Source organism: Zootoca vivipara, chromosome 13 (assembly GCF_965207765.1).
Source record: "Zootoca vivipara chromosome 13, rZooViv2.hap1.1, whole genome shotgun sequence".
In the NCBI taxonomy this organism is placed as follows: Eukaryota; Metazoa; Chordata; class Lepidosauria; order Squamata; family Lacertidae; genus Zootoca; species Zootoca vivipara.
The window spans coordinates 28,612,789-28,636,815 of NC_142596.1; the positions used below are offsets into that span (position 1 = coordinate 28,612,789).

General features: G+C 48.3%; 1 protein-coding gene across 1 annotated transcript in view; it reads right to left on the bottom strand.

Moving 5' to 3' along the window:
* The window catches only part of LOC118092996 (heparan sulfate glucosamine 3-O-sulfotransferase 4-like), an 87,386-nt gene that overhangs the window by 44,584 nt on the left and 18,775 nt on the right, over window positions 1–24,027 (bottom strand). The window lies entirely within an intron of this gene.

A 24,027-nucleotide genomic window follows, 5' to 3' on the forward strand; every position in this document is an offset into this window, starting at 1 on the left:
CCCGTTGCTCAGTCCCAACTCCTGCCAACCTAGCAGTTCGAAAGCACATCAAAGTGCAAGTAGATAAATAGGGACTGCTCCGGCGGGAAGGTAAATGGCGTTTCCGTGTGCTGCTCTGGTTCACCAGAAGCAGCTTTGTCATGCTGGCCACATGACCCGGAAGCTGTCTGCGGACAAACGCCGGCTCCCTCGGCCTATAGAGCGAGATGAGTGCCACAACCCCAGAGTTGGACACGACTGGACCTGATGGTCAGGGGCCCCTTTACTTTTTACTGTATATGTTTAGATGGGCCTTCAGCCAAAGTTTCTCAATGTGGGATACCAGGAATACAAAAAAAAGAACAAAGAAAAAGAAAAGACAACATACCAAGAATGCAAGTTATCAAGGCGGGATAGATACAAAGAATACAATAAAAGACAACTAAAATCAACAATACAAACCCTGCAGAGAAGGCTCCCTTGTTCACATCACAGGAGATGTCTCCTCTCTGGCCAATGGCATCATTGCCCACCCACATGAGTCTCCCCAATTTGGCCTTACAGAAACTGGCTGCTGGTGCCCTTTCAGGCTCAGTTCTCAAGTTCAAATAGAGAAAGTTACACGGAAAGCCGTTTTATGGGACAAAGAAAGTCAGACTGTGGATCCTTCTAGTTCAGTATTTAGGAACAGAGGAAGCTTGGTCCATCTGGCTCAGTGTTGTCAACACTGACTGACAGTGGCTCTCCAGGGGTTCAGACAAGAGAAACTGCAACTTTCCCTAGAGATTCTGGGGATTGAACCTGGGACATCCAAGGCAGGTGCTCTCCTTCCCTTTAGGAACATAGAAATCTGCCCTATATACCAACCATTGTCCCATCTAGCTCAGTATGGTCTACACTTGCCTGGCAGCATCTCTCCAGGGTTTCAGGCCCTTGTATCCCTGTGGATTTAGTCTGGCACCTTCTGCATGCAGAGCAGGTGTTCTCTCGCTGAACTCCAATGTCTCTTCCAAAACCCTTTGTCCTCTGAACAATTACAAAAAGCCTTGTCCTCATCCAAGCCACTGCGTCTGCTTTGCCAGGGCCTTTGTGTCGGAGCTCATGAACGCACTGGCTGCAGCAGCCCAGCACCAAAGCCTCATTAGCCCATGGATGGAAAATGGGAGCCGATGGCAAAAGGATGTGGAGCCAGATAAGAGCAAGCGGTGGCAGCCAAGACCAGCAGGAAGCCTCACACCCCCAGTCTCACTGCAAGCTACCAATGAGGGAGAGATCAGAGTTATAGTAACAGGTCCAGAGAGTGGGGTTTGGTGGGGGGTGGGAGATGCTCTTGCCCACCACCCAAGGAAACCTCTTAGGGCATAGCTTCTTAATCCCCCTCTGTGCTGCCAGATCCATTATTTATTTGCTCTGTTCCCATGAATAATGCAGGCATCTCTATAACAAGCAGCAGCTGCTCAGAATAAGGAAACAGAACAAGGAGGATTCAGAGCAAACGTAGGTAACAGATCCCTTTGAGCTTAGCTTCAGCTCTCGTGTGTGTGTGTGTGTGTGTGTGTGTGTGTGTGTGTGTGTGTGTGTGCGTGCGCATTCCTGCACTCACATGGGAATCTAACTGAAGAGAAATCCCCTTTTGACAGAGACACCTGCCCACGCACGAGATTACCCATGGCTACTATCATCCTGGTGGCCAAATTACTACCTAATGAATGTAAGAAGAGCCTGCTGGATCGGGCCAAAGGGGGCCATCAAGTACTACATCCTGTTCTCACAGTGGCCAACCAGATGCTGCTTTCTTAAACACCAGAAGCAGGACTTGACCACAGCAGCAGCACTTTCTCCACACTCAAAAACTTGGATTCAGAAGCATCCTGCCTCTCACTTTGGAGTAACCCTTGATAGCCTCCTCCTCTTCTAAGGATTTTGTGGGATATTTAAAATGCAGTCAAAACCAATAGGAGTTGAAACTCACAGAGTTTTCTTGTAAGCTTGCTAGAGAAAACTCTGTGAGAGAAACTCCCACTGTGACCTGACAGTTGGAGGGCATAGCTATATATCAGGGGTCAGCAAACTTTTTCAGCAGGGGGCCGCTCGACTGTCCCTCAGACCTTGTGGGGAGCTGGACTGTATTTTGAGAAAAAATATGAACGAATTCCTATGCCCCACAAATAACCCAGAGATGCATTTTAAATAAAAGGACACATTCTACTCATGTAAAAACATGCTGATTCCCGGACCATCCGCGGGCCGGATTTAGAAGGCGATTGGGCCGCATTTGGCCCCCAGGCCTTAGTTTGGGGACCCCTGCTATATATTGTCCTACCTTTCTTGGACACACCCTCTTACTCTTTCCATCTTTTTCCGCTCTGCCACCAATGGAAGAACACCAAGCTTAGTCCACTATTTTAACCTAGACTTAAGTATGTCTTTATAACTGAATTACCATTTTACGCTTGCCTGAACAAAGCTGTTGTATCTACTTCTTTTCAAGTATTCCGAGTGAGTAAATGTTATTTTTACCTTTTACAAGACTGTTTGTGTGATTATTGTTTCAAGGGGGAAATAGCAGAAGAATCCAGTCTGCCTTAAAACATTCTGGATTACTAAAACTAGCCTAAATTTCCTTTTAAGCTGAAAAGGAACGGCACTCTGCTGAACTCACAAATGTGAGGCAGGAAGGATATTTATATCAAATAAATATATCCACTCCTAACATCTATTCTATTCACATCCCAACAGATTTGTCTAATCCTCTATTAAAGCCATCCCAGTTGGGGGGCAAAACTGACAAGCTTCCCTTTGCTCTCTTGTTCTTGATCTGTGGGGCCTGGGCTGTGGGGGCTGATTGGGGAAAGGATCAGCCTTTGGATGGTCCTGCCTGCCAGCAGGGATACAGAAATACAGCATGGTGTGTGCTATAGAACTGTAGCACTGGAAGGGACCCCAAATGCCATCTTGTACAACCCTCTGCAATGCAGACTAAAGAATCCCAGACAGGTGGCTATCCAACCTCTGCTTAAAAACCTCCAAGGAAGGAGAGCCCATGACTTTCCAAGGGAGTCCATTCCACCGTCAAACAACTCTTAGCATCAGAAAATTATTCCCAATGTTCAGCTGGAATCTCCTTCCTTGCCACTGAAACCATTGGTTCAGGTCCTGCCCTCTGGAGCTGCAGAAAACAAGCTTGCTCCAAGCTTGCCCTTCATCACCTCTCAGTCTCCCCAATTCCCAGCTAAACATTCCCAAATTCCTCGTATTTTGGGAAATAGAAACGACAAAGGTAGCAGCAGCCCCCTTTCTGTATCTGACCTGCCTGCTGCACCTCCAAGCCTTCAGCTCAGAATATGTTTAGTATTTTAAGAGTCAGGAATGTGTAGCAGGCAGCTCAGTGGAAGTTCAGGGGCCAGGATGTCTTTCCAGGAGTTTTGGGGAACCTCCAGAGAGGGAATGAAACCTTCCCCATTCTGCGCCCTCACCCCTTGACCATCTCTAGCCTTTTTAGCTTGCTAGCAAGTCACAGACATGGCTAAGAGGCAGGCAGACAACATATAACAGTTAAGAACAAACTGGGGGTGCTGGAAGGAGTTGTTCTATGAAGGGGGGGCACAGATAAATGGGGAAGCCTTTCCTGAGTGCTGGGGTGGAGGTTGTCTCCTTTGCAGCTTAGAATCCACAGGGTGATATTAATTAGGATCAGATGAAGCATTTCCACAGCCACTCCAATCCCGAAGGATGGTTTGCACTGGGAAGCTGGCAGAAGCCATTAATAAGGGGTAGAGAATTCTGCCCCACAGGGTGAGCCAGTGACTTTGCCCCCCCCCTCACTCCCATGGATTCTGTGCTGGATGCAGATGGAGTGGTCTTTCTTTCTCTCTGCCCAGCCCCGGAGCTGAGAGAGCTGCCAGGAGATGCTCAGGATGATCTACGAGCACCATTGCAACCACCTGGGGGAACAGAGCGGCCTGTAAGCGCAAGGACGGCTCTGCCACTTAGCTTATCACGTTCAGAGCCCAGTGGGAGAATTCAGGCAGTGGAATCCAATACTTTGCAGCCCCGTTAACTTCAGCTGGCTTCCGTTACTCTTAGGAAAACCTCGCAGACTTGGAACTTGAAGTTCCTTGGCTTGAGGGGAGGGCGGCAGTGAGAGAGAGGGAGGGGGAGATTATTGGGGTTTCTCGTGCTTTTCAAAATTCTGCATCTTTATATATTTGTTCTTCTTAGAGTCTTGTCTCTGAGGAACATTTCTTTGTTGATTGCATCTATAGCCAATCTTCTTCCTCCAAGGAATTCAAGGTGCCATACATGGTTCTCTCCTTCCTCACAATCTCCACAACAACCCTGCAAGCAAGGTTAGGCTGACAGTGACTTGCCCAAGGTCACTCAGTGAGCTTCATGGCCAAGTGAGGAGTCGAACCCTGTTCTCCCAGGTCCTAGTCTGACACTTTAATCACCAGGGGTGCCAACTTGAATAAAATATTGTGGGGGCCCAGGTAAGCCCCGCCCCACATAATCACATGATGCAGCGCACAAACATCATTTGAATGGGAATGCCCATCAACTTTGTGGTGGCCCAACCCTCTCAAATGTTTTATTGTGGGGGCCGAAGCCCCCAGAGCCCCTAGGAGTTGGCTCCTATGTTAACCACTATGTCGTACTGGTGCTTAAGAGAGATGTGAGTTGGTCAGACGGACAGAAGGCATTTTGCTGCTGGATGCAAAGGACAAGAGAGGCCCCCCCTTCCATCACCCCAAAGGCAACTTGGCTGACACTTGAATCTTTATTCAAGGGAGGGGTGGTTTTTGTTGTTGTTGTTGTTGACAGAATAGCACCCGTCCCCTCCCCAGGGGGGTAAGAGTGTGAAACTCATGGCCAGTCCCTCCCCACCACTTTCTGCCACCTGAGAAGAGCTGGCCCAATACATTTTGGTACATTTTGAGGTGACTCACAAAGTGGCACCCCCTCTCCCACCAGGGAAGAAGCAGTGAGTGAAGGTCAACATCACCAACACAGGCAGGGAATCAGATCAACTTTGCCTGGTGGTTGAACTGGGAATCAAAGGCCATCAGAGGGGAGGAAGTGGCCTGCTCTGAATCACACCAGGTGAGGGCCATAGACTAGGAGACCCAAGAAGGCAGCCCCCCCCCCATTCCTCCCTAGAGATGGGAGGCAACCTGCAGTGCCTCCTATTCACGGAGAGGCCACTGTAGAGGTGGCATGGGGGGGGCAGGGACTGCCAAGGAAGAGGCAAATCTGGCCTCCACGGGGTGTGCCACAGCAGCAGCAGCAGGCAAAACATTCCTTGGAGGCTTGATCTGCTGCCCCTGTGCCCGAGGCATTTGCTTCACTTTGCCTCATGGGTGGGCCAGCCCTGAGTCAGCTGCCTGACTTTGCCTGATGTATTTGAGTTTAAAAAATTCTGCAGAAAAGTTCCCTTTTTGTGGAGAAGCAGAGCAATTCCTGGCAACACATCTGCACTTGCTCCTAGCCACCAAGACCCTCATTTCTGCTATCACAGAAGTCTTAATGGGCCACATGTGAGGAAGAGGACACCAGGGCCAAACCAGAACTGCCCTCCCTCTACCCTTCCCTGCACTTATGGTAGCCTAAGGTGCATATTGATGAGCCTGATCCCTCCCCCTCCCCCTCAAAAGGTGCTGCATGGGGGGGGGGGAGAATGATTCGCACAGAAGCAGCACAATGCAAATGAAGAAGAGGCAAAGGAGGGGGGGTGAAGCTGTGCTCGGAGGAGAGAAATGGTGGCACCTTAGAAGATGCCCAAGATGTTTCCAACATGACATCCCTCAGGGGCGAGAGAAACTCTCTCTCTCTCTCTCTCTCTCTCTCTCTCTCTCTCTCTCTCTCTCTCTCTCTCTCTCTCTCTTGTTCTAATAGTGACAGCTCAAAGAGTTCACTTGCAGAACTCTCTCCCTGCGAAAGCGAGATTGAAATGCACCCGGGATATGTGGCAATTCTGTTTCCATTCCTAGGCCTGGGTTGGGGCTTTGCCTCTCTATTAGCCCCAAACAAAATGGACCCCCGGAAGCCCTTGGAGGCCTCACCCCATCTCCAAGGCTCCTTCTCTGCCAAACCTTCTTTGCAAAATGGAATAGAGGAGGGCAGGAGCAGCTCTGAGGAAGGGCAGCAAAGTGCACAAGCTCTGCAAAGACCCAGTGTGGTTGGCACTGGCCGCATTGCAAGCTGGCACTGGCCCCGGCGTTTCAGCCGCGCAAAGCCTCAGAGTCACTTTGGGGTGCTCGGCTCAGCTCCAGGCTGCAATGTTCAGCAGCGTATTAAGGGCCCATTAGCATTAAGCCAACTGATGAGAATCAGCTCAGAGGCTGCTCCTGCCTTTATCTCCTGCAGGCTGGATTACCCTAAGACTTTGCAGCTTGCCAGGAGGACCAGCACCTCCAGCTTTGCCTTTATTAAAAACTGAAAGGGGGAAGTGCATATTGATTGTACTCTGCAGCAGGGGCAGAGACCCACTGGCCCATAGGCCAGCTCTGACCCACCACACATTTTCTGATAGCCCCCCAGTGCTCTACCCAGCTTTCTGGGGGCAGCATTGGCAGCAGCTGCCATTGTATCAGCAGGGGTGGGGGAATCTGCTGTGGCATCAAAGGAAAGAAGCAGCCATCAGATGCCTCCCCCAGTGCCATGACCCAATGTATCACTAGCAGAGCTGTGTAGAGTCCAATGGCCATGGCCAACCCTCAGGAAATATTGCAGCGGATCAGCAGTTGGAAGCTTGGTGTCTGATCAAATGGTTCAGTTTGGGGACCAGATCCAAAGTCTGGGACCCCAAATATTCTCAGCAACTACTTGAAACAGGTGGGGCATAATCCATCACACACTTGGTATTTTTGGCAGCCATTCTGAGCTCAAGAGCATCTTCAGTGTTTCGTAAGGACATAAGAACAGCTTGCTGGATCAGGCCAATGGCCCATCTAGTTCAGCATCCTGTTCTGACCAAGGCCAACCCTGTGGGAAACCAGCGAGCAGAACTTGCACACAAGAGTCACATCTCCACTAGGCTCAGAATTGGAGGTTAAACACCTTAACCCTCCACTTGAGAGTAAATTGAACTTGCTGGGAACTTCAAGCAACCTGGAGCATGAGAGGGGCCTTGTACCAGCAAGAGGACTATGCCTACTGAACTCACTGCACTGTGGGGCTTCCACCGAGGGGAAAAAGAATGCTGGCTCTCCTTCCAAAGTGTCTGGAAGAATATGATGGACAGGAAGCACTTAGTGCTGCATAAATTCTGAGCATTGTTGTTCTTGGGGCCCAGGACTCACCCAGCAGGTTACATCTGCTCAGAAACCATTTTTGGGTTCATTCAGCGGGAGCTGGCAAACCAGCATGTGAATGACAGAACTGAGATGAGTTGAAAAGGAACGGAGGAGATTTAATAAAGGAACATTTTCAAATGCATAATTTACACACACAGAAGATGTATCGTGATGAGGCCAACTATCTCATGTCAAGCAAATCACTTGGCAGCGTCAGCCGTCATGCCTTCAAAACGGAAGATGGCAGGAGTGATACCCAGAACAGGGAGAAGATGAGGAGAAGGGCTGTCAGGGAGCGTGTTCACATTTCAAGGGCTGGCCTGAGCTGCTGGAAAGGGGAGGACAGGCTCCCTACATAGACACACACAAAAAGAGAACTTCTGAGATTTGACCCTTCCTGAAGCTCTCTTTGTCCACGAGAGAGATTTAGCCAAAGTCCCTGCCATGTGCAACTCGACTGATTTGCTCAAATCTTTTGGAGCGATTGTTTGCATTACAGGGGAGGTTTTCAGGTAGGGTGGAAGCTTGCTACTTGGATGAGGGGGCCTCCAACCATAGTGGCAGAGCTTAACCATCATGGCTAGTAGCCATCAATAACCATCTCTTCCACCCACAAATCCGTCTATTCCTCTTTTAGAGCCATCCAAGTTGGTGACCATTCCTGCCTCCTTTGAGAGCGAGTTCCATAGTTTAATTATGTGCTGCATGAACCAATGGATTCGAATGACAGTAAAGGAGATTCCAACTAAATATTAGGAAGAACTTTCTGACAGTAAGGGTTGTTCGACAATGGAACAGACTCCCTCGGGAGGTTGTGGACTCTCCTTCAGTGGTGCTTTGTAAGCACAGGGGGTTGGACTAGATGACCCTTCTGGCCCCTTCCGGCCCTTTCCAACTCTACAATTCTATGATTCCATTATTATCTCTCAGACCTGTGCTTGACTTCCTGCTGTCTTTGCAACAAATCCAGCTTTTTGCTTTCCAGATCTCTCCTTCCCCAGTCACCACTCTAATAAATTTCTAGCTTGTTTCTACAATCATTAGAATTGTTAGTGCCAAGTGCTCTAAAGGGATGGTAAATTGAGCTAACAAGTCAGTTCCAAGGAGACAAAACAGCCAAGATAATGGTGGCCAATCCTGAGTTGTGTTGTGAGTAAATTGAGGCCGATTTGAGAAGGACCCTGGAGAGGGACCTGCCTGGTTATGAGAAGGGCTCACTGTTTCCAGGAGATCTTCAGGAGGAAATCAAAGGAATCAGTCAAAATCCAGGGTGCCCTCCAAGTTGAGAGACAGCCAGGCAGACACTGCACTGGAGCCCTGTGGTGGGGAGGGAGCCTGAATGCCCAAAGCCTGGGTAGGCATGGGCATAGCCAGGATTTTTGTTAGGGGGGGGACAGGACTTTGTTGGGGGGCAGGATTTTTGTTAGGAGGTGCAGAACCGATGTGATTTGTCAGTTAGTTAAGTATTTTTTATTGTTTTACTTGATGGGGGGGGGGAGAAGCTGCCCCCTTGCCCCCTTGGCTATGAACCATAAGAAAGGGTGCCTTCAGTGCTTGAGTTTTCCATGAAGGATATTGGGTTTACCCTCACACCATCCGTATGGTGCTACAGAGGGCCTTCTCGGTAGTGGCACCCGCCCTGTGGAACGCCCTCCCACCACATGTCAAAGAGAAAAGCAACTACCAGACTTTTAGAGGACATCTGAAGGCAGCCCTGTTTAGGGAAGCTTTTAATGTTTAACAAATTATTGTATTTTAATACTTCTGTTGGAAGCCGCCCAGAGTGGCTGGGAAAACCCAGCCAGATGGGTGGGGTATAAATAATAAATTATTATTATTATTATTATTATTATTATTATTATTATTATTATTATGCCCCACCACCAATCTAAATTACCACCAGGCACATGTACACACAGTAACAGGAGGAGGAGAATTCTGTCATTTTGCACAAGGAATCATAGAATTGTAGAGTTGGAAGGGACCTGAAAGTTTCATCTAGTCCAATCCTCTGCAATGCAGGAATCTCAGCTGAAGCATCCATGGCAGATGGCCATCCAAGCTCTGCTTAAAAACCTCCAATGAAGGAGAGTCCACCACCTCCTGAGGGGGTCCATATTGAACAGCTCTGTCTCATCTCTGTGTGCAGTCAATGCAAAGACAGATTTCTGTCACATGAGAGCTGCTGTAGAGTAGAGCTGCATCATCTGTGAACAGGTGTGTGAATCTGAACTTATTTCTATGGTTTATCTCTGTAGATCATAGCATAAGTGAAAAGATTGACATAACTTAAATATGACACGAGATTCTCCATTGTGAACCACACTTGACCCTGTTACCAGCTTCATCTCAAAATGGGTCCTGAAGGCATTCAGGGAGATATTCTGAGTTCCTCACACCTTATAAAGGTCAACATGCAAATTTAGTTGCCAAATACAGTCTATTCAAACTTCTAAATGGGGGCCCTCAAGGTAATGGTCAGGCAGACATCAGACAAAGAGATGACCAGTTTCAGTCAATAGCTTACTAAGGTCACAGTCTTTCACCCTTTTATTAAGCAAAACACCGGAGTGGGAAGCAATCAGGGTGTCCAGTTTTAGTCATTTTCTCACTAGGAAATTTAAGAGTTCTTCCAAACTCTTAATTTGCAAGATGGGCAGGGTTAGGAATGGGCAGGAATTGCTTATTTCAGAGCCCCTTCCTTCCCCACTAAGATGAAAAATATATATTAGAAAAACCCCTGATTTTCACTAGCTATCAGGCTGTCAGTAGCTATCCTAGCTCCAATGAGGAACTGTCTCTTTCTCAGCCCTCTCAACACACACACACACACACACACACACACACACACACACACACACACACACACACTGCTTTAAGGACAGGTATATTCTTCCCTTTCTGGCAAAATGGTCCCTGTAGGCTTATTAAAACAGGGAATCTTTCACTCTACAAATCAAGGTGTGTGTGCATTGTAGGAGTACAACCTGCTTAAATTGTGATTTCGCTATCTGAAGCAGCATTTCTATATTCTGTCACCTCTATTTCATATAATAAAATCAAGATTTCTTTAGTGTGATAAATTCTTGTGGGAATAAGGTTAAGGGTTAACATGTATTCATAACAAGCGCATGTCATAACTGGATGAAAAGATCCCCAACCTCTTGTTGGTGTGTGCGCAACCCTGCTCCCAGAGCAACGGAACCCACAGACTGAGAAACACATTTCATTGTTGTAGACGCATTTCACAGAGTGGCACTGAAATGACAGATGATGGTGGCAGCCCCTTATTCTCCGATGCCACAGCCAAGTCAGGTGGAGTTGAGGGTTTAAGCTTTGGGACATCTGGGAGGACAAAGCTGCCCATTTCAGGCTCCAGGATAAAGCTTTCCTGATATATAAAGCTTCTCCTTGTTGCTTATTTTTTAAAAAAAACACTTTGTGGGTTGTTGTTTGTTCATTCCAGAACTTGGCATGGAACCAGCAAGGCTTGGGGAGATTTTATGCAGGGCAAATGTTAAGATTAACCATTAGGCAGACAGAAGTTTCTAAGTCCAGGGTGGGAGGCTTACCCTCTCCAACTGGCATGCCGGCAGCAGTTTGGGAGGGGGGGGGCTGTCAGGTGCAATATACACTCACGGAAACGGAAACGAAACAATAGCCGGGGAAGGAAGGAACCTTTCCAGAGTCCACAGTGGCAAACCGTTTCAATCAACGTCCTTCAACGTGTGAAAAGAATTGAAAATGGGCTGTGTAATTATTAATTAGAAGGATGGGAGGCCGAAGGGGAGTGGGGAACCTGCTACTAGTTTGCACAAAAGCAACACTGGAAAGAAGGCACCATCAAAGGCGTGGAGAACAAAGGGCTCCACTTGATTGCTCAGCGCTGGAGGAGGCAGGACGAGGCGGAGGAGCCAGGGTGTTTAATGAACAAGTGAGGGATGGCTTAAAAGCATGCAAGAGAGCAATTAAGTGGATCCATGTCCACATTAACAAGCTATCAGTTAAAAGGGGGCTGGCGAACACAGGTCCAATTCAGTCAGCTTTCCAAAGCTGAATTCCAGGGAAAGTTGCTCAAATAAGGAAGAGGTTGTGGTGGACTCCGCCTTTTATCAGGATGGATGAAAGAAAGTCCTTCACTCAGAGCATCATTAAACTATGGAACTCTGCGTTTGAAAAAGGATCGGGAAAATGCATGGAGGTGAGGGCTATTGATGCGATGGCTCTGCTCTGCCCCTGTAGTTGGAGGCAGCAATCCCAGTTGCTGGAAACCACAGGAGGGAGAGTGCTCTCATGCTCAAATCCTGCTTGCTGGTTTCCCATAATAGGCATCTATTTGGTCAAACTAGATGGGCTCCCTTTGGCCTGATGCAGCAGATGCTGGTTTAGATTACTGCAATGTGTTGTTTGTGGGGCTGCCTTTAAAGATGGTCCAGAATTTCTGCTCTCAACCTTCCCCTCAGGTGGGTGGGGTTTGCGACATTGCACAAGGCTTACCTGGGACGAGTGTTTCCCACCTGCTCAGATGGGCCTATGACCCGCCACCTGACCAGGTAGGACAAAGGACGCCTGGCCAGGGGGAGGTGGAGTTAGGCCAAAGAAAGTAGGCTGAGCCTTGTGGTCAAGCCTCTTTGTTCTTTTTCCCTGCTGCAAGGGTCCCGGGGTGATGATCAGATGACCAAGGACTTGATCCCCTTCACTGGCTTCCAGTCAGTTTCCAAGACCAGTTCAAAGTGCTGGTTTTGACTCTAAAAGCCATTCTGGCTTGCATGACAGTTTGGCAGGGAGGGGAGAGTTGGTCATTACATGCAGACACTTTTTTTGTACATGAGTTTATGAGTGGCCACGATGAGACATGGTGGACGCCCTGCCACACGCTAGTTCTGTCCACATGCCTTCAGCAGTTTTTGAGCCCTGTTTCCCAGAACTATGCCTCTCCTTAAGCCTATCTCCAGGGCAAACAAAGAATCAGAGAGAGGATCTGTAAAGACATGAAGGGTTCAGTGCACAGTTGCTGTTCTCCGGATCCCACCAAGCAGCATGGCCAATGAAAATAGCGACATACATATACCACTATTTAAATTGGCCATGCTGCCTTGTGGGATTATAATTATAATTATTAATTGAATTTATATACCACCCTATACTCAAGGTCTCAGGATGGTCCACAGAACAAAATCAAAATATAAAACCACAAAATATACAATCAAAATAAAAACAACAACCTAATAACTCCCCCCAAACCCCACATTTTAAAGGGGCATGGCCTTCAAAATTTCTCTGCTGAAAAGAGTCCACAGCATTTCTCTGATGAAAATAAGAGACATCCTAAGGAAAAGCAGGATATTCTGGGATCAAATCAGAAACGGGAACAACTTCTGTAAATCTGGGACTATCCCTGGAAAATAGGGACACTTGGAGGGTCTGCATCCTGCTGGATGAGGCCAATGGCCCATCTAGTCCAGTATCCTGTTGTCATAGTGGATAACCAGATGCATGTGGGAGACCAGCAGGCAGGATCTGAGAATGAGAGCGATTCACCCCTCCTGTGGTTTCCAGCAACTGGTATCCAGAAGCATTTCTGACTCTGACCATGGAGACAGATCATAGCCCTAGTGGCTTGTTGTTGTTTAGTCGTGTCTGACTCTTTGTGACCTCATGGCCCTAGTGGCTAGTAGCCATCAAAAGCCTTCCCCTCCATGAATTTGCCCAATCCTCTTTTGAAGCCATCTAAGTTGATGGTCATCACTGCCTCCTGTTAACTATGCACTGTGTGAAGAGGCACATTCTTCCCCAGAGAAGTTATTTCACACACAAAATACTTGTGTATGAAGCTCAAACCTTGGGAAGTTTGAGAACACCAGATGCCAGGCAGAGAAATCACCGTAGCTTCTCTGGCCTCAACTACTCCCACCCTGACATTGCTTTGCTTCATCCTCTAAAGGAAAAAAACTCACATTTTACTACAAAACAGCCACAACACCCCCGTGAAGCAGTCTATTCCTGCAAACAGGGTTGGCAGCAGCTTGGCTCACTGCAACCAGCCTTAAGGGGAGATTGGTGCTGGATCAGAGGCAGGAACAAATATTTAACAGGGGGCGGGGAAGGAGGACCAGCTCTAAGAACTCAGCCTCAGCATTTTCCTGCTTTGGAATCCATAATCCATCACAGTCATATCAATTCCATCAATACATTGGATCTTTTGAAAAATGGCTGCAGCAGGATGTGCATAACTTTCAGCAAAAACAGCACCTGAAAGACTAACACATTTATTTTGAAGCAAGCTTTAGCAGACTCCTGATGAAGTGGACTGTAGTACATGAATGTTTGTGCTGTAATGAATTTGCTAATGTTTAAGTGGGGGCCAGGGCTCTTTGCTGCCTTTGCAGCTAGTGGTTAACAGTCATTGACACCTCTCTGAAAAGGACGACTTTAAGACAATTGTCACTGCTAGCATTATAATATCACACAGCACAGATGCAAATTCTGTTTGGGCTGCAACATAAATTTTATATTTTGTAAACCTGCCATTGTATATGTATAATGATATTGTGCTCTGCTTGTGGATTGAAGCAAATACGTAAATAATTTTTTAGCCATCAAAAGAAAAGGAAGGAAACCAGTCAAGTCAAGAGGGGCAGAATGTGGAGAAAGAGGCAGTCATGGAAAGCCACCGACCCAAGAAGAGAATTTGAAGCCTGGGGGAAACGCAGTGCAAGGCTTGCTGTACCACTGCAGAAGGAAGGTGAGGAGCCAGGGGGAGAAGAAGCAGAGGCCCCCAAGCCAGCAGCCTGGAGAGAAACAAGGGCAAAACTGCTGCCTGAAGCCCCTGTGGGTCAGATCTTCCCACTCAACCCCAGTGCCTAAGAAACCCTGGGCCAAACAAAGAAGCAGGGTTTCAGCACCCACCTGGCATGATGCAACCTCTGGGTGCCCCATGATGAGGGAGGAGGCAGGCCCTGACAACCCTGCCCCCAAAGAGGAAACGCAAGAGGGGGCACATATTTGCATATATGGCTTACATGTCTCTCATTTATATGTACAGATGCACAAGTAGAACTAAAGACTAGGATTGAAGCAGAGATGATAGCGAGACAGAGACACAACACAGCGGTAGCATAATGTTTGCTCGCTTTGCTTTCCCTGGGGATGGGCAACTCCCAAGCAGCCCTCCTACTTTCCCTTCTGATGGCTCTTAAACCAAAGGACTGTCCTCTGCAAAGTAGGGCACATGGCTGCCTTTGCCCATGGCTCAGTCCTGGTCTAGATTAGTTAACAGCTCTATGGATGCCTTGGAGGCGCTGAGAGTGATGTGGGGGATCTCCAGCAGCAGAGTTGGTCCCCAACCACTGCAACCCCATATTCCAGCATCACATTATCTTTTCTGCCATCCTTCTGGAACCTCCTCCTCCTTTGGGGTTCCCATCACTCAACCCTGTACTTGGACTTCTGGGAAAGGCAGGCAGGCAGGCGTGTGTGTGTATATGTGTGGGTGTGTGGGTATGGGTGTAAGGAAGGACCAAGGCTGTGCAAAATTACTGTGCCTTTATGCGCCTGCAGGAAAGCAGTAGGTGCTTCTAATACAGTCTCCCCTCCTCACAGCCCTCCCCCCCCCTGTTCCAAACTCCTCTCCCCCCCCCCACCTCTCCTTCCTCCTTCTGCTCTGTGTCAGGTGGGCGGTTTGCCTTTGACTATTTTCTCCACAAGCACCTGCAGGCTTTCCCAATTAGGCATTTGTTCCGTGCCTGGTTCCCCCCCCCAGGCTACTCCCCTTCTCCTTTTTCACACACTAAAAAAAGCTCAGGGTGAAGAACATACCCTACAACATACTGTATCTCTGATGAAAATAGGGACATCCTATTCCTCCTCCTCCTCCCCCCTCAGGGCTTAGGGAGCTGGGCATGTTTAGCCTGGGGAAGAGAAGGTTAAGGGGTGATATGATAGCCATGTTCAAATACATTAAAGGGTGCCATATAGAGGAGGAGAAAGGTTGTTTTCTGCTGCTCCAGAGAAGTGGACATGGAGCAATGGATTCAAACTACAAGAAAGAAGATTCCACTTAAACATTAGGAAGAACTTCCTGACAGAGCTGTTCGGCAATGGAATTTGCTGCCAAGGAGTGTGGTGGAGTCTCCTTCTTTGGAGGTCTTTAAGCAGAGGCTTGACAGCCATCTGTCAGGAATACTTTGATGGTGTTTCCTGCTTGGCAGGGGGTTGGACTGGATGGCCCTTGTGGTCTCTTCCAACTTACCACATGCCACTGCTTGAAACCATCATCTTCCTTCTCGGGTCCCCAGAGGTGAACAAACCTGTCCATTGGGTTTTCCTTCCCTGGACTGCAACTCTCTCATGCCCCCTCTGGGGGTGAGGTGGGAAAGAGAGTCTGTCCCGTGCCAGGCCCCTCCTTCTCCAGCCAGCTTCCACACCTCCAATATAGGGAACTCCCTTGGCACTGAGAAATTAAGTAGGGCCCCAGCAGTCCTGCATTTGTAAACAGGTCGCATTTCCCAGCCTGCCAATTCTTCCCTACAACTGGATCTATTCGGTAATGTTATTATAGATTGCAAACTCCCTTTAAAGGTCAGATAACACAATACAATTGAATCATATTAGGGGGCAAAGCGTATCTCCACTTGGTATTTTACTGCAAAACCCTATAAAGCAGGCGAGTGGCTGCGGCGAAACATACATCGTATAATAAAGTTGGCGTAATTGTCTCAAGAAACAAACAATCAGTTTATGAGAAAAGCTGGCTGTAATTGCAAGCTCCCCCCCCCCCCCGCCACCTGCCCAGCTGCTTTGGGCACCAGGGGGCCGGGAGGGAGAATATCGAACGCAGGAGGTGATATTCCACAGCACGCATCCTGCAGAATTTAGGTACAGTGCCGAAACGCCTAGCAGAAGGACTAGCCAGGAAATAAACAACTTCCAAGAGCATTGTTGTGAGACAAATATTCAATATGCAGTTTAATGTATGGATTGCTGTTAGCGGTTAATTTAAGACAATAGGGACAAGGGGCTCCTTCTCTTTCCACGCAGGCAGCTATTAAGGAAATGCAGAATTGATTGCAGGAATGATTGAAGATTTCGGAGGAGGGCAATTCCCAAGCCAGCCATGCCCTGCGTGGCACTCCTGAAAATTTGTATGTAATCTGCTCTAGCAAATCCTTTTTATCACGTTTATTTCCTTCCTGCGTTCCCATCACTTTGATTAATTGCTTAACTTGGACGTCTTTCTCATCCCATTCTACAGTCTAATTTTTCACCTAGCTGTTAAATGGTTTCCCATCCTAAATGGACATCATTTCTTTGTGGGCTTTGTCACTCCGTTAGATTATTAACAGGAGCTTCCAATCAGCTAAAACCTAGTACTAAAGATAGTACTGTATGTATGGTATCTGGGGGAGCCTGCAGGAGGCCAACCTAATTTGTCACTGCAATGTCTGTTACAGGAGGGCTTGCACTCCTTCTCCATATGCGGTCGGGCTCTTCCTAGATCCAGGGGATCACAGACTCCAAAGCACAGCCAAGCAAGGGTTCCACTCTGGAAATTCTCAAGCCAGGCCACAAGAGAGGAACAAAGAACACATGTCTACACCATGATTATTGGCCTGATCCTGCACAATCGCTCAGTCGGTAAGGAGGGAGACTCTTAATCTCAGGGTTGTGAGTTCGAGCCCCAGGTTGGATAAAAGATTCCTGCGTTGCACCGGGTTGGACTAGATAATCCTTGTGGTCTCTTCCAACTCTCCAATTCTATGATCCTGCAATTAAAGGCATAGCTCATATTCACACACTGCTCACCTTGGCAGACACGGGTGTACATACAAGGCCAACAGCCCTGCACAGAAGGCCCCAGGTTCAATTCCCAACAGCATCTCCAGGAAGGGTTGGAAAAGATTCCTAGATTTTAATTGCATCTCCAGGAAGGGTTGGAAAAGATTCCTAGATTTTAATTGGATATGCAGTAATAAAAAGATACAGTATAGAATAAGTAGCCGCAGAAAGGAGGGGAGGGAAGTTGAAGGGAAAGCAAACTGGATTCGTAAAGTTTTTGTTTAAAATATTTGTAAAATGTGAAAATGAAAAAATAAATTATAAAAAAGGAAAAGTATTTGTATCTGAAACCCTGGAGAGCTGTTGCTGCTGACAGGCAGTGTAGACAATACTGAGCTAGATGGACTAATGGTCTGATTTCCTATACTCCTGGCACAGTCAAACCATTTCACACAGGGAAATGTGGCTAGCCTAAAGTAAACCAAAGCATTCTGCATGCATTCACTTAGTGATGTCCACAGCAACCTTCTAAGAAGTGTTATCAAATTGCAGACAAGGACTCGGGCGGAGACTGTGGCTGGTCAAGGCTCCGCTTCGTACATGTCTCCCCTCTATCCAGGACACTGTTCTGCCAGGTGAGCCACCTCAACATCTGTAAATGGCACTCCTAGGGCGGCCCCTTCGCCGCCACACCTTCCCATGCACAATTTTGAAGGTTCACCCAATAACCTCCATGGTGTGCTAGCAGAACAATGCAATGTGAAACTGTTTTCCTATCTAGATGTGAAAAATACAGGATTCAGCCTACATCTTATCCTTTGCTATGAAGCATCAGGTGCTTGTGGACCTGAAGCTTTTCCCTGACAGGTTCAGTTGCAGCTTTGGGGCAGGAGATTCCCCTTGGGCAAACAATGCAGGTGTGAGGGGGAAGGCTTTAAATTAAATAAATAGATGAGCCCACTATCAGTTTTGACCAAGGGCTCATTCACTCCTCCATTTGCCCCACCGCTTCCCCCACCAAACTTGAGGTTTATTGTTGAATTGGACCAATCAGCAATTGGATTTCCAGCGATATTTTCCAGCTGCAAAATGGCTTGGATCCATGCTTTCTAGGTACAAGACAAGTGGAAGTGTGGATGAGCCCCAAACTCCTTTTTTTAAAAAAAATTAAAGTAGCCTTCACAAACATGATTCCCTCCAGATGTTTTGGACTACAACTCCCATGAGCCCCCCTCCCCCAGCGTGGTCATTTTGGACTACAACTCCCATCAGTTCCAATCAGCACAATTGTTTAGCACAGCGTGAAACAGGAATTATTTATGGGTTGCCTAAAGCTGTTCAGGGGATGCGGGTGGTGCTGGGATGTAGGTGGTGCTGTGGGTGAAACCATTGAGCCTAGGGCTTGCCGATCAGAAGGTTGGCCGTTCGAATCCCCGCGATGGGGTGAGCTCCCGTTGCTCGGTCCCAGCTCCTGCCAACCTAGCAGTTCAAAAGCACATCAAAGTGCAAGTAGATAAATAGGTACCGCTACAGCGGGAAGGTAAACGACGTTTCCGTGCGCTGCTCTGGTTTGCCAGAAGCGGCTTTGTCATGCTGGCCACATGACCTGGAAGCTGTACGCCGGCTCCCTCGGCCAATAATAATAATAATAATAATAATAATAATAATAATAATAATAATAATAATTTATTATTTATACCCCGCCCATCTGGCCGGGTTCCCCCAGCCACTCTGGGCGGCTTCCAAAAAAACAGAAATTCTAAAATACAGAAATCCATCAAACATTAAAAGCTTCCCTAAACAGGGCTGCCTTGAGATGCCTTCTAAAGGTCTGGTAATTGTTCTCTTTGACCTCTAGTGGGAGGGCATTCCACAGGGTGGGTGCCACTACCAAGAAGGCTCTCTGCCTGGTTCCCTGTAACTTGGCTTCTCGTAATGAGGGAACCGCCAGAAGGCCCTCGGAGCTGGACCTCAGTGTCCGGGCAGAACGATGGGGGTGGAGACGCTCCTTCAGGTATACCGGACCGAGGCCGTTTAGGGCTTTAAAGGTCAACACCAACACTTTGAATTGTGCTCGGAAACGTACTGGGAGCCAATGTAGGTCTTTTAGGACCGGTGTTATGTGATCTCGGCGGCCGCTCCCAGTCACCAGTCTAGCTGCCGCATTCTGGATTAGTTGTAGTTTCCGGGTCACCTTCAAAGGTAGCCCCACGTAGAGCGCATTGCAGTAGTCCAAGCGAGAGATAACTAGAGCATGCACCACTCTGGAGAGACAGTCACTGGGCAGGTAGGGACTCAGCCTGCGTACCAGATGGAGCTGATAAACAGCTGCCCTGGACACGGAGTTGACCTGTGCCTCCATGGACAGCTGTGAGTCTAAAATGACTCCCAGGCTGCGCACCTGGTCTTTCAGGGGCACAGTTACCCCATTCAGGACCAGGGAGTCCTCCACACCCGCCCGCCTCCTGTCCCCCACAAACAGTACTTCTGTCTTGTCAGGATTCAATCTCAATCTGTTAGCCGCCATCCATCCTCCAACCGCCTCCAAGCACTCACACAGGACCTTCACCGCCTTCAATGGTTCTGATTTAAAAGAGAGGTAGAGCTGGGTATCATCAGCATACTGATGGACACCCAGCCCAAACCCCCTGATGATCTCTCCCAGCGGCTGCATATAGATGTTAAAAAGCATGGGGGAGAGGACAGAGCCCTGAGGCACCCCAAAAGTGAGCGCCCAGGGGTCTGAACACTCATCCCCCACCACCACTTTCTGAACACGGCCCAGGAGGAAGGAGCGGAACCACTGCATGACAGTGCCCCCAGCTCCCAAGCCCTCTAGACGGTCCAGAAGGATGTTATGGTCGATGGTGTCAAAAGCCGCTGAGAGATCCAGCAGAACAAGGAAACAGCTCTTACCTTTGTCCCTAGCCCGCCGGAGATCATCGACCAGTGCGACCAAGGCAGTTTCAGTCCCATGATGAGGCCTGAATCCTGACTGGAAGGGATCCAAATGGTCCGCTTCTTCCAGGCGTGCCTGGAGTTGTTCCGCAACCACTCGCTCAATCACCTTGCCCAAGAATGGAAGATTTGAGACTGGGCGATAGTTGGCCATATTGGCCGGATCTAAAGATGGTTTTTTAAGAAGCGGTTTAATAACCGCCTCTTTCAGCGGGTCTGGGAAGGCTCCCTCATGGAGAGAAGCATTTACCAACCCGCGAAGCCCATCGCCCAGCCCTTCCTGGCTAGCTTTTATAAGCCAGGATGGGCAAGGATCAATAACGCGAGATGAGCGGCGCAACCCCAGAGTCAGTCATGACTGGTCCTAATGGTCAGAGGTCCCTTTACCTTTACCTTTAAAGCTGTTTGGTGCCCGCCGATGCCACAGATCTCCTAAAATGGTAAGTGGAAAAGGAAAGGCTGTTAGTAGCTGGCGGGAAAAGACCTTTCATTGGCCTTGCAATGCCATTAAACCCAAGGAGGAGGTGAGGAGGGGGAATGGGCATTATTCCCTAGCCTGGATGGAAGTCATGTGGCCCTTTGTGAAATCACATTGCAAACCCTGCTGGAGACATATGACGAAAGCTAGTGGCGCCAAAGAGATGTTTGCATTAAATGACACCTCCTCCCCTCCCTTTCTGATGCAATACCAAATGCAGAGGGTAACAACTCAAGGTTGCCTTTCCTGAGACCTTCCACATTACAAACCAACACTTTGCTTTCTAATGTTCATGATGAATTAAAATAAATTTCATTGTAGTGTAGATCGAAGGAATTCATAAATAGAACACCTCCTGTCCACACACACCTTAATTTGCTGACACCCCTTTGGATTCTTTTTAATTCCCATAATAAACTAAAATAAATTAAACTTAATTAATTCATTATTACTACACGCACACATACACAACCCAACATTGATTGGCTTCCTAAAGATCACACGCATGAATTAGGCTAATTTGCATTATTACAACACAGCACCCCGACCGTGATTAGTTTCGTAAAGATCACGAACACATAAATGAAGCTAATTTGCGATTTTCCAGTTCAGAATTATCCGATAAAAACCCATATAAACGGCAGCTTCTGAGATGGCCCCTCCAGGAAGGGCCACATCAGCTACATCCGCCTCCTAATACAAACGTGTCTGCGTGGTCCAGAACAGCAACATGGCAGATACTACAGAATGCCACCAAGAGGTCATAGAATCATAGAACTGTAGAGTTGGAAAGTACACCGAGGGTCATCAGACCCCCTGCAATGTAGGAACCACAGCTAAAGAATCCTTGACAGTTGGCCATCCAATCACTGCTCAAAAAGCTCCAATGAAGGAGAGCCTTCCGCCTTACGAGCAGGGGCGGAGCAAGCGGGGGGCGGTCCGCCCCGGGTACCGCCCTGGAGGGGGTGTCACTTGGGGCTGCGCCCCCGCCCCTCGCCTCTGCAAGGCAGCCTCGGGGGGGGGGGGGAGCTGCAGGCGCACCGGCCAAGCAATTGGGAGCTGCACGGGTGCCTGCTGGAGGGTGAGTGGCACTCAGGGCTGCGCCCCCACCCCGCGATTGGCGCCTGAGTCTGGACGCTCTGTTTAGGCTCTGTTTAGAAGTCACGGGGGGGTGCGATCCCCCTCTATGTAGCACACATGTGCAGTGGGATGCTGCGCATGCATACAATGTAGAGGGGATCGCGCCCCCCACGACTTCTAAACGGAGCCTAAATGGAGCGCCCAGGCTCCAGGCAGATAGCTCACTGGTGTGGCGGGCGCGCTGCACCAGTGGGCTATCTACCTGGAGCCTGGACTCTCCGTTTAGGCTCCGTTTTGAATTCGTGGGGGGGTTGCGATCCCCCTCTACATAGCGACGCCGCGCCCCCCGGGGGCATGGCAATTTGCTGCCCCGGGTGTCGCGGCACCTCGCTACGCCCCTGCTTACAAGGGAGGCTGCTTCACTGTCAAACAGCTCTTACTGTCAAGAAGTTCTTCCTAAAGCTTAGTCAGAATCTCCTTTCTTATAATGTGAATCCATTGGTTTGGGCCATACCCTCTGGACCAGCAGAAAATGAGCTTGCTCCTTCTACCATGTGACAGGTCCAAGGGAACCATCAGGGCAGCATCCATTGTACAGCATAAGCCTACAGCCCAGGTGACCAAGGCAGTTTCCCATCCGTAACTAGACCTGGATTGAAATGTACCCAAACGTTCCGAATCCAGTTCTTAGCCGCTTCAGACAATACTTTTTGATCAAGCTAAATATGAAAACAACAGAACAAAGCCCCAAGAGATACACTACCGGGGGGCTACCTCACAGAAGAGAGTCCCTAGGGCCCTGGAGAGTCAAAGGCTGGAGCTGTTTTTTTCTGGAGGTTTCGCAAGACATTCACTTCCAATAGCCAAGATAAATAACTCTCCCTCACCCCACTGTAGTTGCTTAAAAAATAATTGGCTGAAGTTGAGTTGTAGGCTCAGATCAGTTCCCTGCTCTGAGCGCTCAAAGAGCACTTGCAGTCTCAGGGGAAAACGCCTACATGCAAATCCACAGCAGTCTCTGGAGAAAGACATTTAGAACAGAGAAGGTGCCCTTTTCCTGCCAGCAATCGTGCACACACTGCAATGACTTCTTGCCATCGGTCTTCAATTTGCCTGGGGAAGTTTTGTTGTGCCTTGCAGGGTGGAGCCCTTCAGCGGCATGAAGAAAAGGGCGCTGCAACCTCATGCATAAGGCTGCTTGCACACCATACATTTAAAGTGCTCCCCCCAAGACTCCTGGGAATCATAGTTTGTTAGAAGTACGAGGAGCGTATTTTAAAATGCAGCCAAAATCAAGGATTCATGCTAGATAGGCACATGATAGGAGCTGAAACTCCCAGAGGTTTCCTGTGCCCTGACAGTGGGATAGTGTAGCTATATATATCCCCATACCTTCCTGGGCAAACACTCCCTTTCTTCTCTTCCTCTTCAACTCATCACCAAGCCAGAAATGTGTGGAACATCTGCTGTGTCTCAGCTCCGATGCTCAGACACCATTTTAAACGAGACTAAAGGATGTCTTTGGAACTGAATTGCCATGTTAAGCCTGCCTAAACAAAGCTGCTGTATCTGCTACTCTTCAACAAATATTCTGAGTGAGCAAATGTTATTTTTACCTCTTATACGACTGTTTGTGTGATTATTGTTTAAAGGGGAAGAAAAGGGGGGAAATATTGGGAGAAACCAGTCTCCCTTAAAGCACCCTTGATTACTTAAACTAAAAGGCTAAAACTAGCCTATCTAAGCTTCCCTTTCAAGCTGCAATGTGATGGCACTCTGCTGAACTCACAAATGTGAGCAAGGAAGGATAATATCTGATAAATATGTCCTCTCCTAGCATCTATCCATATCCCTACGAACTGTAGCTCTCTGAGGAGTAAGCTACAGTTCCCAGGATTCATTTTTGGGGAGTGTGTGTGTGTTCTTTCAATATAAGGAGTGTACACAGCCTAAATTTCTAAAACTGAAAATAGGCTAGTTAGAAAAATAATGTTCATGTTTATTTTAGGGCACCCTCCACAGCTGTGCTGAGCTGGACTCTTCTTTGGGGATGGGGGAGCAGCCTCCAGGGCCTACACACTGGAGTATTGTTTGCTTAGAGCAGGAGTGGGCCCCCCACTGTAGCTCTTCAGGGGGTCTTGAATTAAAACTCCCATCAGCCCCCAAAGTCAACAGAGCCAGTGGGCAGGGCTGACTGGTGCAACAGTCTGGCACCACCTGGAGGGACACAACTGCACCGCCACATTACCACATACAGTACACTACCACCACATGCTCAAAGCTGCTTACTAAGATCTGGAGTAAGACAGTCCCCGTCTTCAGGCTTGGAGTCTAAAAGGCATGACACACAAGAATAATGGGATCTGGAGGGTGGAGGGGGAAAGTGAGCTCAGGCTCTGGTTCTTAAAACCGCAGCTCTTGACTGGCTGGGGTGGAAACAGTTCAGGTTATTTTATATACCCA